The sequence below is a fragment of the Temnothorax nylanderi genome, unplaced genomic scaffold (assembly GCF_030848795.1).
Source record: "Temnothorax nylanderi isolate EJ_2023f unplaced genomic scaffold, tnyl_v1.0 TNYL_tig0113_pilon, whole genome shotgun sequence".
NCBI lineage: Eukaryota > Metazoa > Arthropoda > Insecta > Hymenoptera > Formicidae > Temnothorax > Temnothorax nylanderi.
Window position 1 is genome coordinate 534723 of NW_027249175.1, and position 13872 is coordinate 548594.

Consider the following 13872-nt stretch of genomic DNA (forward strand, 5'->3'; position numbering starts at 1 on the left):
TGTAAAATAAAAATAAAAATAAAAACTTTCGCGCATCATTTACCGCGTTTGGTTCTTAATTAGCCCGTTTTCTATATTCATGGCTTTCCATTGGAGCCTATACTTCGAATATCAAAAATATATTTCAAATATTTAAGAAAATATTGTTTGGGTGATAAAAAAGAACATTTTTATAAATATTTTTAAGAAATTCTTAAAATATTCTTTAAAATGTTACCACAAAAGGTTTTTAAATTATTTTAAAATATTCTTAAAACCATTTTAAAATGTTTCTTGCAATATTTTTATAGAAATATTTAGAAATATTTTTTGAAAACATTTTGTGCTGTATGGGTTGTTTACTCTCACTAATTTTTTTCGTATATTTTTTTGACATTTGTGTCGCTGCTTTGTCGTTATTCTTTTACATAAAATGTTATTCATAAATGTGCACCAGTTTTAAATAAATTTATGTGCCACAGTTGCAAAAACTGTTGTTGTCAAATTTTCTAAAAACTTACCAATACTTTTGTAAGTCAGTAATTTCAAATGTCAATGTGCACCTGTATTATAACTGCCATAACCTTTAAAGATTAAGGGTCATAACAGACACTATGGCTCTGCGTTCAGAAGACATAAACTAACCGTCAGAAACGTTGTGTCGTATAGCTTCAAGGAAGAGCTGAAGGCACCTATTTTCCCTCCTTCGACGCATATAATCTCAAAAAAATAGCGCTCAGTAATTCTTTATTATGATTGGTCGCCATATTGAATTTTTGTCATAGTAGTTCACTTTTCTTGGAGCTCATCTTTTAGATGGCGCTGAAATACTAGTCAGAATTCTCCCATAAGGGTCCGTTCCGAGTTGCGCATGAAACGCATAGACTGCATTACTGTTGCGCAGCGCAACGAAATCATTCCGTTTCGTCAATGCGCATGAAGCGCTTTAGTAATTCGGAACGGTTGTCTGCCCGTTCTGCGCACTAATGCGAATTGAAAAGGGATCCCGGGAAAAAAGGATTAGATCTGACCAGATCAAATTATATCTCAGCAGATCAAATTTTATCTGGTCAGATATGATCAGATATGACTTCTCATGTCTGCGCAGATCTGGTTATATATGTTCATATATAACTATATATAACTGTTGCGCCCGTGCCGAGACACCCGTTACTTGTGGGCTGAATTTGGCTCCGCTCCGCAGAAGCTTCAAGCCGAAGCTCTTGACAACGGGACACATATGGATTTATTGATTTATCATCGCCTGTCAGATTTATCTGGAGGTTCGAACCGTTCGGACCTGTTCTCCAAACCTTTTCTGTATTATCGTTTCGAACCTGAATAAACCTGAGATCCTCCTTTTAAAAGAGTGCTTCTTTCTTACGCGAATCCGGGAGTGCGCGGCGCGAACGCGAGTGCTAAAGAAATAGCGGAGTACAGCGCAACATTTTGGGGGCTCGTCCGGGATAGGACGAGCGAGAGCGGACGAGCGGAACTTAATGACGAGCACCGAGCCATTGACAGCTCCCACGACGAGAAAGAGAGCGCGGATGGGGACCCCGAGGCCGAGTGCTCCACAGCTCGAGGCAGAGACGGAGATTCTACGAGCGATGCTGCAAGAGATGCGGCAGATGCGCGAGGAGCATGCAGCGTTGTTGCGGGAGCGGGATGCGGAGCCTCCGCACCGGGAACGCTCACAGATAAGTCCTTCCGATAATAGAGCTCACGGAGATTCGGGGTCGCGAGTCGCAGTAGTGAATCGTGGAAGGAAAGACCCACGTCGCGATATAGAGTGGGGCCAGAATATCAAACTAAAGCCTGACACGTATAACGGGACAATTCCGTTGCGTGAATTTTTCTCTCAGTTTGAATTAATTGCTCGGGCGAATGGATGGAGTGACGCGTCGAAAACAATTATCCTAGCTTCTAGTTTAAGAGGAAAGGCGCGTTCCATCCTTGAAAACGTGCAGGATTTAGAAAATCAGGATTATGTAGAGCTGAAGTCGAAGTTCGAGTTGCGTTTTGGTGAGGGGCTCCACTCGCAGAACTATTACTCGCAATTTACCAATAGAAAGCAGAAGTTTGGGGAAGATCTCGCCGAAGTCGGTTCCGATCTAGAGAGATTAGCTCGATTAGCGTACCCCGAATGCCCCTTCCCGGTTTGTGATAAAATCGCTTGCTCCCAATTTATTTCTGCGCTTACGAATGGTTTCATACGGAGAACCCTCCAGCTGGAAGGGATAACTTCTCTTAAACTAGCCGTAGAGAGAGCGAAAGTGGTAAAAATCATACAGGGAGACAGCTTTGAAAAGAGGAGAGAACTTTTTAACAATAATAACGAAAGAAAAGATGGGAAGGATGCACGCCAAGGGATTAATGGGGAAAAGAAAGAGGGAGAGGAAAAATCAATCGGAAAGGGAAACCGGTGAGGCGGCCAGTCTGGCGCCAGCCAGGAAAAATAATGCTGGACTTGCGGGAAATCGGGACATTTCCGGTACGAATGTCCCGGAGAGTAGGGAAACGCGAATTAGTCGAACTCAGCGCGGGTGGGTTCGACCTGCGTGAATAATGCCACGTTTTTTAAAAATAACTCTTATTTTTGTTATTGTTCGAGTTACTGCGTAAAATACTTGTTTTTACAGAGAAGGTCAGAGAGGACTTTCGTTCCAGAAGAGAGCCTTTTGAGGAAAACTGGCGAAGGCATCGAAGTTTTATAAAGAAGACTGCCTCGCCCACGGTTTTTGACCGTGGTTTTCCCGTCGGACTTAGGGCGAATGCCGAGGCAGAGACTGGGGAGTCTTGCGAGACGCAGGCAGTGATGGAAAGTTGGATAGGCTGGACGCAGCGAATTTCCCCCTCCACTACGCACACAGAGTAACGCTCGGTCTATCGGTGTGTCGGCAGCGCTCGGCAATGCCGAGCGAGAGGGGGAATATTACTCCCTCCTTGTCGCTCTCACTTAGCTCGCGCGATCGTCGCCCGCCGATGAAAAAGTGGGGAGTCCATCAGTAACGTACACCGCGTGGCGCGTAGATATATGCACGTCTAACCGTTAATTTAGGCGGGAATCGACGGAATGCGGCCGGCACAGGGGCAATAGCTAGGTTATAGGTATAGATAAGTATAGGTAAGTATATTGTAATAATTACATATATATATATTTTTTTTAAACATGGATAAAGGAGCTATCAAAAAAAGTAGAGTTCGGAAATTCCAGACATCATGGTTAGATGAAGCGATCTTTAAAGGATGGTTAGCTCCCCATCCTATTATAAAAGATAAAGCATTATGTACATCGTGTAATAAAGCTATCGTATGCATTAAAACACATTTAATTCTACATTCGCAGTCAGCCTCACATATTCAAAAAGCATCTTATCAAAATTTAAGTCAAGAAACAGTAGAAAATAGTACAAATTCTCTTTCTCATAAAGATCAAGTAAAACGCGCGGAAATAAAATTCAATGCCTTTATTGCTGAACATAATGTTCCTATTCAAATCGCGGATCATTTAATTCCCGTAATGAAAGATATGTTTATAGATTCCAAAATTGCATCAGATCTTTCACTCAATCGACATAAATGTAAAAACATTATTACACAAGTAATAGCGAAACGCGAAGTTGAAGAAGCTATTAGTAATTTACAAACGTCAAAATTTTCAATTTTAATAGATGAAAGTACTGATATTACAGATACTAAAACCATGTGTGTTCTTGTCCGATATGTTTCACCAAAAACTAAAAAAGTGATGACACAATTATTAGATTTAGTTCCTTTAGACGCTAGAGATTGTTCTGCTGCAAAGCTTTTCGAAATTTTTAAAAATCTTCTTAAAGAAAAACAGATTCCTTTAAAGAATGTTATTGGAATGGCAAGTGACAATGCATCTGTAATGGTAGGATGCAATAACTCTTTTATGTCGCGTTTAAAATTAGAAATTCCGGGCTTAGTAACATTAAATTGTATATGTCACTCATCCGCGATTATAGCTAGTAAAGCTTGCCATAAATTACCGCAATCATATGAAACTTTAATTCGAGCCGTTGCTTCGTATGTCTCGGGTAGTGCAAAGAGATGTGCAATTTTGGGTGAATTTCAGGAATTTTTTAATGGAGAAAGAAACAAAATTTTAAAATTATCAAATACAAGATGGTTAGCTTTATATCATTGTGTAGTCCGGTTACTTAACAATTGGGAAGCTTTAAAAAATTATTTTCTTTTGGCAGTAGTAGAAGACAAATTAAAATCCGCTGAAACAATTTTGCAACAATTAAATGACTATACGATTAAAGCATATTTATTATTTTTAAAATACGTATTAAATTTTTTTAATAATTTTAATGCCTTTTTCCAATCTCGCGACATTTTAATTCATAAAATATTTGAAAGTAGTCGACAAATAATTATTGATATCGGTAAAAATTTTCTTGTACCACAGGCGTTAAAAGATATAAATAATATTATTTTAGATAATCACATAAAAGATGTCAATGATATATATGTGGGACCTGAATGCGAAAGCCTTTTACAGACATTACCTTTAGAATGCGCGCAAGGAATTAAAAGAGATTGTTTAAATTTTTATGAAACTTCACTTCGCGAAATGTTGAAACGTTTACCATATAATGATGTTATTTTTGAACAATTAATGTTTTTACAGCCAAAAATTGCACTTTACTATGAAGGTAGAACAAAAATTATAGATTTGACTTTACTTGCAACGCGTATAGGATGTATTGATATTGAAAAATTAAATTTTGAATGGAAAATTCTACCTTCTATTTATAATAATGTTCAGAAAGCTCAGTTGGAACTTTTAGAAATTAGCGATATGTGGAAACAAATATTTGAATTTGAAGATATTAGCAGGGGAAAAATGTTTCCAAATTTAGAATTATTAGTTCATTCAGTTCTTTCTTTTCCCCCATTCAAATGCCGAAGCCGAACGCGTTTTTTCCATAGTTACAGATGTAAAAACTAAGAAAAGAAATCGATTAGCAAATAATACTATTTCTGCCATTTGTAATATTCGATCTAGTTTCCAGGCTAAAGGCATTAATTGTACTACTTTTGAAGTAGAATCCGAACACCTTAAATTATATTCATGGAAAAATTTAAATGCATCCGGTAGTTCATAACAATAATTTTTTTATTTAATTATATTTTTATTGAATTTTTTTTATAAATCGCATTGTGCTGATGTCTGGTCGGTGCATGATAGAAAACGATATGTGATATATTGTTTTAATAATATGTTTTAATAAATGTTTAACTTTTTGTAGTTTTATCTCATCACGCACGCACACACAACGTGCGTCGGAAATGTTCCTGATGGACATAACATTCGTTAATTTTATTTTTTCTTAATAGAAATGTGATTTTGTTTTAGTTTGTTTCAGTTTTGTAAGTTTTCAAGATTTTATGGATTACAGCATTTGATATTAAATAACAAAATATATGTATTATAAATGTGATACTAGATTATTAGAGTATTAGGTTAGTAATACAATATGTGATAACAGAATATTATATTTATTTCTTTTATTTCACTAAATTATATTAATTTTTGTTTAATTTTTTAAAGATATTTTTGATTTTAAAAATGTGCAATATTTTTGTTATACAGATACTGGTAAGGTTTTTGGCAGTTTTCCTTACCCTTGCAATAAATGTTGGTATCTGAAGAGATTTCTGTCTAATAAAATAATGTTTTATTACACAAAATTTTGTGTTTATTTATTAAATTATTTAACACCTATTTCCCTTTAATTCCTATATTCTAATATTGCATATATCATTTTATGTTTAATCCGCATTTTACACATTGGCATTTTATCGAGACTGGCAGATGAATAGATTGTAAACAACACGTGATTTTTTTTGCTTTATACGGTTCTCCATCATCCGATCTCGATTTGAACCAATATTAGATATCAATGCTTTACCACAGCCATAACGAAAAAATATTCGGGTACAATTATTCAATTTACCGTGCACAGCAGATGCAGCTGTAGAACACTTAAAAAAAGTTTATCTTCAAACGCAATTACGATTAGGTAATAATTTGATACCAAACGAGTGGGGGTGGAAAATTGGTAATTTTTTAATGCCAAATCCCATGAATCAGCAACCTGCCCCTGAAAAATTTATAAAAATTATCTTTTGCAAATGCAAATCAGGATGTGGAGAAAATTGCGGATGCAGGAAAACGGGATTATTCTGTTCACCAGCTTGCTCAGGATGCAACGGCGACAACTGCTCCAATTGTTCCCCTACGATTTTAGTAGAAAATGAACTCGAAGAAGAAGTTTAAAAAAATATTTAAAATATAAAGATTTAAACATTTAAATTTAAACGTTATGTAAAGAAACAATATAAACTATTTACCTACTTTCATATTTTGTATCGCATTTATTCACTGTTGTAATGTTATTTTTTATTCTGTAAAATATTACATTTTGAATTTCATAAATTGTAACCAATAAAAACATATTTAACTATCTGAAAAACCTCTTTTTTATAATTATTTTAAGTTTATAAGCAAAAAATGCAAACTAGTAAGTACGTTTAAAAAATGTTTTGTCTTAGAATTTCAATAGTAGAAACTTGCACATTGCTTCCTCATAGTTTTTAAACGTGCAAGTAGAAACTTGTACATTGCTTCGTCATAGTTTTTAAGTATGCTAGTAGAAACTTGTTTAAGTGAGCAATTAGAAACTCGCACATTGCTTCCTTATAGTTTTTAAGTGCGCAAGTAGAAACCTGCACATTGCTTCCTGTATGAGGAAGCCAAATTAATAAATATCTACTAATAATTATGCATAAAAAAACAGGCTTCAGGCTCAATTACAGGTTTCTACTTGCACACTTAAAAACTATGAGAAAGCAATGTGCAAGTTTTTTATTATTGTTTAACTAATATAAAAAATGTACTATTATTTTAACGTATTAAACATAAAATGATATATGCAATATTAGAATATAGGAATTAAAGGGAAATGGTGTTAAATAATTTAATAAATAAACACAAAATTTTGTGTAATAAAACATTATTTTATTAGACAGAAATCTCTTCAGATACCAACATTTATTGCAAGGGTAAGGAAAACTGCCAAAAACCTTACCAGTATCTGTATAACAAAAATATTGCACATTTTTAAAATCAAAAATATCTTTAAAAAATTAAACAAAAATTAATATAATTTAGTGAAATAAAAGAAATAAATATAATATTCTGTTATCACATATTGTATTACTAACCTAATACTCTAATAATCTAGTATCACATTCATAATACATATATTTTGTTATTTAATATCAAATGCTGTAATCCATAAAATCTTGAAAACTTACAAAACTGAAACAAACTAAAACAAAATCACATTTCTATTAAGAAAAAATAAAATTAACGAATGTTATGTCCATCAGGAACATTTCCGACGCACGTTGTGTGTGCGTGCGTGATGAGATAAAACTACAAAAAGTTAAACATTTATTAAAACATATTATTAAAACAATATATCACATATCGTTTTCTAGCATGCACCGACCAGACATCAGCACAATGCGATTTATAAAAAAAAATTCAATAAAAATATAATTAAATAAAAAAATTATTGTTATGAACTACCGAATGCATTTAAATTTTTCCATGAATATAATTTAAGGTGTTCGGATTCTACTTCAAAAGTAGTACAATTAATGCCTTTAGCCTGGAAACTAGATCGAATATTACAAATGGCAGAAATAGTATTATTTGCTAATCGATTTCTTTTCTTAGTTTTTACATCTGTAACTATGGAAAAAACGCGTTCGGCTTCGGCATTTGAATGGGGGAAAAGAAAGAACTGAATGAACTAATAATTCTAAATTTGGAAACATTTTTCCCCTGCTAATATCTTCAAATTCAAATATTTGTTTCCACATATCGCTAATTTCTAAAAGTTCCAACTGAGCTTTCTGAACATTATTATAAATAGAAGGTAGAATTTTCCATTCAAAATTTAATTTTTCAATATCAATACATCCTATACGCGTTGCAAGTAAAGTCAAATCTATAATTTTTGTTCTACCTTCATAGTAAAGTGCAATTTTTGGCTGTAAAAACATTAATTGTTCAAAAATAACATCATTATATGGTAAACGTTTCAACATTTCGCGAAGTGAAGTTTCATAAAAATTTAAACAATCTCTTTTAATTCCTTGCGCGCATTCTAAAGGTAATGTCTGTAAAAGGCTTTCGCATTCAGGTCCCACATATATATCATTGACATCTTTTATGTGATTATCTAAAATAATATTATTTATATCTTTTAACGCCTGTGGTACAAGAAAATTTTTACCGATATCAATAATTATTTGTCGACTACTTTCAAATATTTTATGAATTAAAATGTCGCGAGATTGGAAAAAGGCATTAAAATTATTAAAAAAATTTAATACGTATTTTAAAAATAATAAATATGCTTTAATCGTATAGTCATTTAATTGTTGCAAAATTGTTTCAGCGGATTTTAATTTGTCTTCTACTACTGCCAAAAGAAAATAATTTTTTAAAGCTTCCCAATTGTTAAGTAACCGGACTACACAATGATATAAAGCTAACCATCTTGTATTTGATAATTTTAAAATTTTGTTTCTTTCTCCATTAAAAAATTCCTGAAATTCACCCAAAATTGCACATCTCTTTGCACTACCCGAGACATACGAAGCAACGGCTCGAATTAAAGTTTCATATGATTGCGGTAATTTATGGCAAGCTTTACTAGCTATAATCGCGGATGAGTGACATATACAATTTAATGTTACTAAGCCCGGAATTTCTAATTTTAAACGCGACATAAAAGAGTTATTGCATCCTACCATTACAGATGCATTGTCACTTGCCATTCCAATAACATTCTTTAAAGGAATCTGTTTTTCTTTAAGAAGATTTTTAAAAATTTCGAAAAGCTTTGCAGCAGAACAATCTCTAGCGTCTAAAGGAACTAAATCTAATAATTGTGTCATCACTTTTTTAGTTTTTGGTGAAACATATCGGACAAGAACACACATGGTTTTAGTATCTGTAATATCAGTACTTTCATCTATTAAAATTGAAAATTTTGACGTTTGTAAATTACTAATAGTTTCTTCAACTTCGCGTTTCGCTATTACTTGTGTAATAATGTTTTTACATTTATGTCGATTGAGTGAAAGATCTGATGCAATTTTGGAATCTATAAACATATCTTTCATTACGGGAATTAAATGATCCGCGATTTGAATAGGAACATTATGTTCAGCAATAAAGGCATTGAATTTTATTTCCGCGCGTTTTACTTGATCTTTATGAGAAAGAGAATTTGTACTATTTTCTACTGTTTCTTGACTTAAATTTTGATAAGATGCTTTTTGAATATGTGAGGCTGACTGCGAATGTAGAATTAAATGTGTTTTAATGCATACGATAGCTTTATTACACGATGTACATAATGCTTTATCTTTTATAATAGGATGGGGAGCTAACCATCCTTTAAAGATCGCTTCATCTAACCATGATGTCTGGAATTTCCGAACTCTACTTTTTTTGATAGCTCCTTTTCCATGTTTAAAAAAAATATATATATATATGTAATTATTACAATATACTTACCTATACTTATCTATACCTATAACCTAGCTATTGCCCCTGTGCCGGCCGCATTCCGTCGATTCCCGCCTAAATTAACGGTTAGACGTGCATATATCTACGCGCCACGCGGTGTACGTTACTGATGGACTCCCCACTTTTTCATCGGCGGGCGACGATCGCGCGAGCTAAGTGAGAGCGACAAGGAGGGAGTAATATTCCCCCTCTCGCTCGGCAATGCCGAGCGCTGCCGACACACCGATAGACCGAGCGTTACTCTGTGTGCGTAGTGGAGGGGGAAATTCGCTGCGTCCAGCCTATCCAACTTTCCATCACTGGACGCAGGGTCCACGGAAGTCCCCACCCCATGTCCGAAGATTTTCAAGAGGAGTCAGTGCCGGGAACAAGAAGGGATCTACGCCGGGCCGGACTAGAAGCGGTTTTTAAGAGGAGTCGTCCTGAAGCCGGCGAAAAGGACGAGCCTGGACAGCTCTCCCCCAGGAGAGGCCGTGACAGGGGACCCGAGGAGGAAGAGGTCGAGAGGACCGAGCTTCCCGAGGAAGAGGACCCTAGGGTACGGAGCCCGATAACCCGCAGCAGCAGCTCGGGGTAGGGCAGGAATCCGTCTCGAAGTCCCGAAAACAGAGACCTTTGTATAGCTGCCCTTCTGGATTGTCGGGACGACCATCTTGAAGAGGGAGGGCAGTGTTGCGCCCGTGCCGAGACACCCGTTACTTGTGGGCTGAACTTGGCTCCGCTCCGCAGAAGCTTCAAGCCGAAGCGCGTCCCTTGACAACGGGACACATATGGATTTATTGATTTATCATCGCCTGTCAGATTTATCTGGAGATTCGAACCGTTTGGACCTGTTCTCCAAACCTTTTCTGTATTATCGTTCTGAACCTGAATAAACCTGAGATCCTCCTTTTAAAAGAGTGCTTCTTTCTTACGCGAATCCGGGAATGCGCGGCGTGAACGCGAGTGCTAAAGAAATAGCGGAGTGCAGCGCAACATAACTATATTGGGGCGTAATCTGGTCTTCGACGGCTCAGATCGGACCATATCTGCTCAAATCGGACCATATCTGCTCAGATCGAACCATATCTGTGATTGAATTTCATCGAAACAGTCTAGATCTGACTGTATCTGTTTAGATTGAACCATATCTATACTTGAATGCAATCCAAAATACATTACATTTGACCATATCTGTTCAGATATAAGTCGAGGTTGTGTTTGATCGAAAACTGTTTAGATATGACGACATCTGGCCATGTTTAACTATAATAAATTAAATGTTCGATGATCGATATTCATACTGTAAAATTTAAATATATAAATATGAATTTATTTATACGTAGCAAATTAAAGATATTCAATTAAATATCTTTGGTATAATTATATAAAAATAATTTATGATAAAGATATAATTTTTGCAGAGAATAAATATTTTTTTATAAACAAAAAAATGTTAGTTATTTGTTATAAAAGCATTTTCATCAATTCGCCTTATATCTAAAATACAAAAAACAATCACAGAGAAATAAGTTATTTCGTACATTGCCATTGTAAGCTTACAGATGATGGATAAACAAAAGTGAAAAAGTTCTCAATTTTATTATTATTTAATAGCTAGTAGTAGTAGTAGTAGGAAAGTGGGTGGTTCCACTGGGGCCCCCGACGGCACCTAGATCTTACTGATCCTTTATGCCTCCCCACTCTTTTATTTGCTAGGTCTCTAGGGTCAGCCCTGAGCCTTGTACCAGGTTTATTAGATCTATAACCCTAGCACTTTCCAGATCCTGGGGACTTAGGTACGTTCATCCTCAGGTTTTATATCTTTTGCATATAAGTGCCGGACAGTGGCACAGTATATGCACGTTATCTTTTTTCTCATCCCCACATAGGCGGCACTCTTTTTGTTCCGAGTCCGAGGTTGAATAGATGGGCTCTGAGTAAGGCGGAGTGACCAGTGAGCAGCCCCACCGTCACTCTCAGTTTTTGCTTGTTCAGCGCCAGTAGTCCTTTAGCTCTTCCTGGTATGCTGTTTTTCATCAAAGTCTTGGCCTGGCGGCAGGTTTTTTATTTTTCCCACCTGGTTAAGTGCTCCCTTTTCAGACAGCCTTTGATGATTTCCTTTCCTACTGCGAAGGGTGTTCCCGCTACCTGGTCAGATGGTGCTTCATTTGCTCCCTTCTTGGCCAGTATGTCTGCGGTTTCGTTTCCGGGTATTCCTTGATGCCCAGGCACCCATACCAAGGTGATTTTATTAAGTCCACTTAGTCTCTCTAGCGCTAGCATGCAATCCCAAACCAGTGCTGATTCGGTAGTTGTTTTTGCTAGCTCCAGTATAGCTGCCCTGCTGTCCGAGAAGATATTTATCTTCCTTCCCCTTATGTTGTTACTTAGAAGGTGTTCCGTGCATTTCAGGATAGCCAGTATCTCAGCTGTAAAAACTGTTGAGTGGCTTCCCACAGGAATACTCTGTGGTCATCCTTCGGTCCGTAAAAACCCGCTCCAAAGCGGTCGTTGATGCCTGACCCATCAGTGAACCATAGATCCACATTGGGATCCCTGACTCCCTTCGGGTCCGTCCATTCTTTCCTAGTTGGTATTCGTATCTTGAAATGTTTTACTGGTATCTCCTTAGGGTTCTATCCTGTTTTAGAGTGAAAGGGTATTTCTGGAGTAGGCCAAGCCTTGTGTGTCCCAGACCTGTGTTCCTCCATTCTCCCTGACACTTTAGTCTATATGCTGTGTTCCTGGCTGCATTTTCCACGGCAAGGTCCAGTGGAGGTACACAGAGTGCAATTTCTAGCGCCTCCGTGGGTGTGGTCTTCATAGCCTCTACTGCAGCTCTTAGGTAACTACCTTGTAGGCTTTTGAGAAGGTTCTTTGCCTCCACTTTCTTTGTCCTGGGTCACCAGATCACAGACGCATAGAGCAACCTCGGCAACAGCACCGCCCTGTATAGCCATAGTGCTATACTAGCTCTAATGCCCCAAGACTTGCCCATGACTCTTCTACACATCCACATGCACAAGTAGAATTTCTTCTTGCTTTCTGCAAGGTGTACTTTCCAGCTGAGTTTGGTATCTATAAACAGGCCCAAATACTTAACTGATGTTGTGAACGGGATTGCCTTCCCCCAGAGTTTAAAAGGCTCAATAGGTTCTGGTTTGTATTTCCTGGTGAAGATTATTATACTGGTTTTTGATGAATTAACCATCAGACCTTTGGCCTCGCACCACTTTTGGACGATTTTTAAGGCATCGTTCATTCTATCCCTTAGAATATTTAGAAAGGATCCTGTGATCACTATAGCTATCATCCGCATAATCATAGGTCAGGAAGCCGTTTCTTTGTAGTTTCTTTAGGAGGTCATTGACTACGAGGCGCCACAGCAAGGGGGATAGAACCCCTCCCTGCGGTCACCCCTTTACCACTAATAATAGTATCGTTGTGCATGACCGTTAGGTTCCTCCCCGCCAGCATATTCTCCACCCAATCCACTAGCGGTTCCGGAACTCCATGTCTGATCAATGCTTCCTTGATAGCTATGTTCGAGGTGCTATCAAAAGCCCCTTCAATGTCCAAGAAGGTTCCAATAGCGTATCCTTTCGCCTCTAGTTGTGTCTCTATCTTGCCCGTCAGGTGGTGTAGGGCGGTCTCCGTAGACCTGCCCTCCCTGTAGGCATACTGAGCATTGGCTAGAGGGTGGTCCACTAATAATCCGTTCTTGAGAAACCTATCAATCAATCTCTTCAAGGTCTTCAATAGGAAAGATGTTAAACTAATAGGTCTGTAGTCCTTAGCTCTGATGTGTCCATTTCTGCCGGGCTTGGGTATGAATACCACCTTGGTGGCTCTCCATGTTTGGGGGACATGTCTTAAAGCGATGCTTGCCCTAAAGATTTTGGTCAATGGGCCTATCACTTCCAGTCCCTCCTGTAGAAGTATGGGGTGTATGCCGTCCGGTCCCGATGCCTTATAAGGCTCAAAGGAACGAACTGCCCACTCCACTGCTTGTGGATAGACCACTTTTGCTGACAACGCCCATGCTCTGGGCTTATAGGTAGCCCTAGGTTGTTGTTGGCTTTCCATGGCTGAGGAGGACTTCTGGAATCCCGGGAAGTGGACTTCCATAAGATGGTTCAAAGTCTCCTCAGTTGTTTCGGTGAATTCCCCACTAGGGAGCTTAAGGCAGCTCCACTGTGGGTTACTCTCTTTGCAGAGGATTTTGCACAGTTTGGATGCTTCTGGAGCACTCTCAATTCTCT

The 13872-nt window shown here is 37.3% G+C and overlaps 1 protein-coding gene across 1 annotated transcript in view; it reads left to right on the forward strand.

Annotated features, from left to right (window-relative positions):
• The window catches only part of LOC139776176 (gustatory receptor for sugar taste 43a), a 236201-nt gene that overhangs the window by 180375 nt on the left and 41954 nt on the right, over positions 1 to 13872 (forward strand). The window lies entirely within an intron of this gene.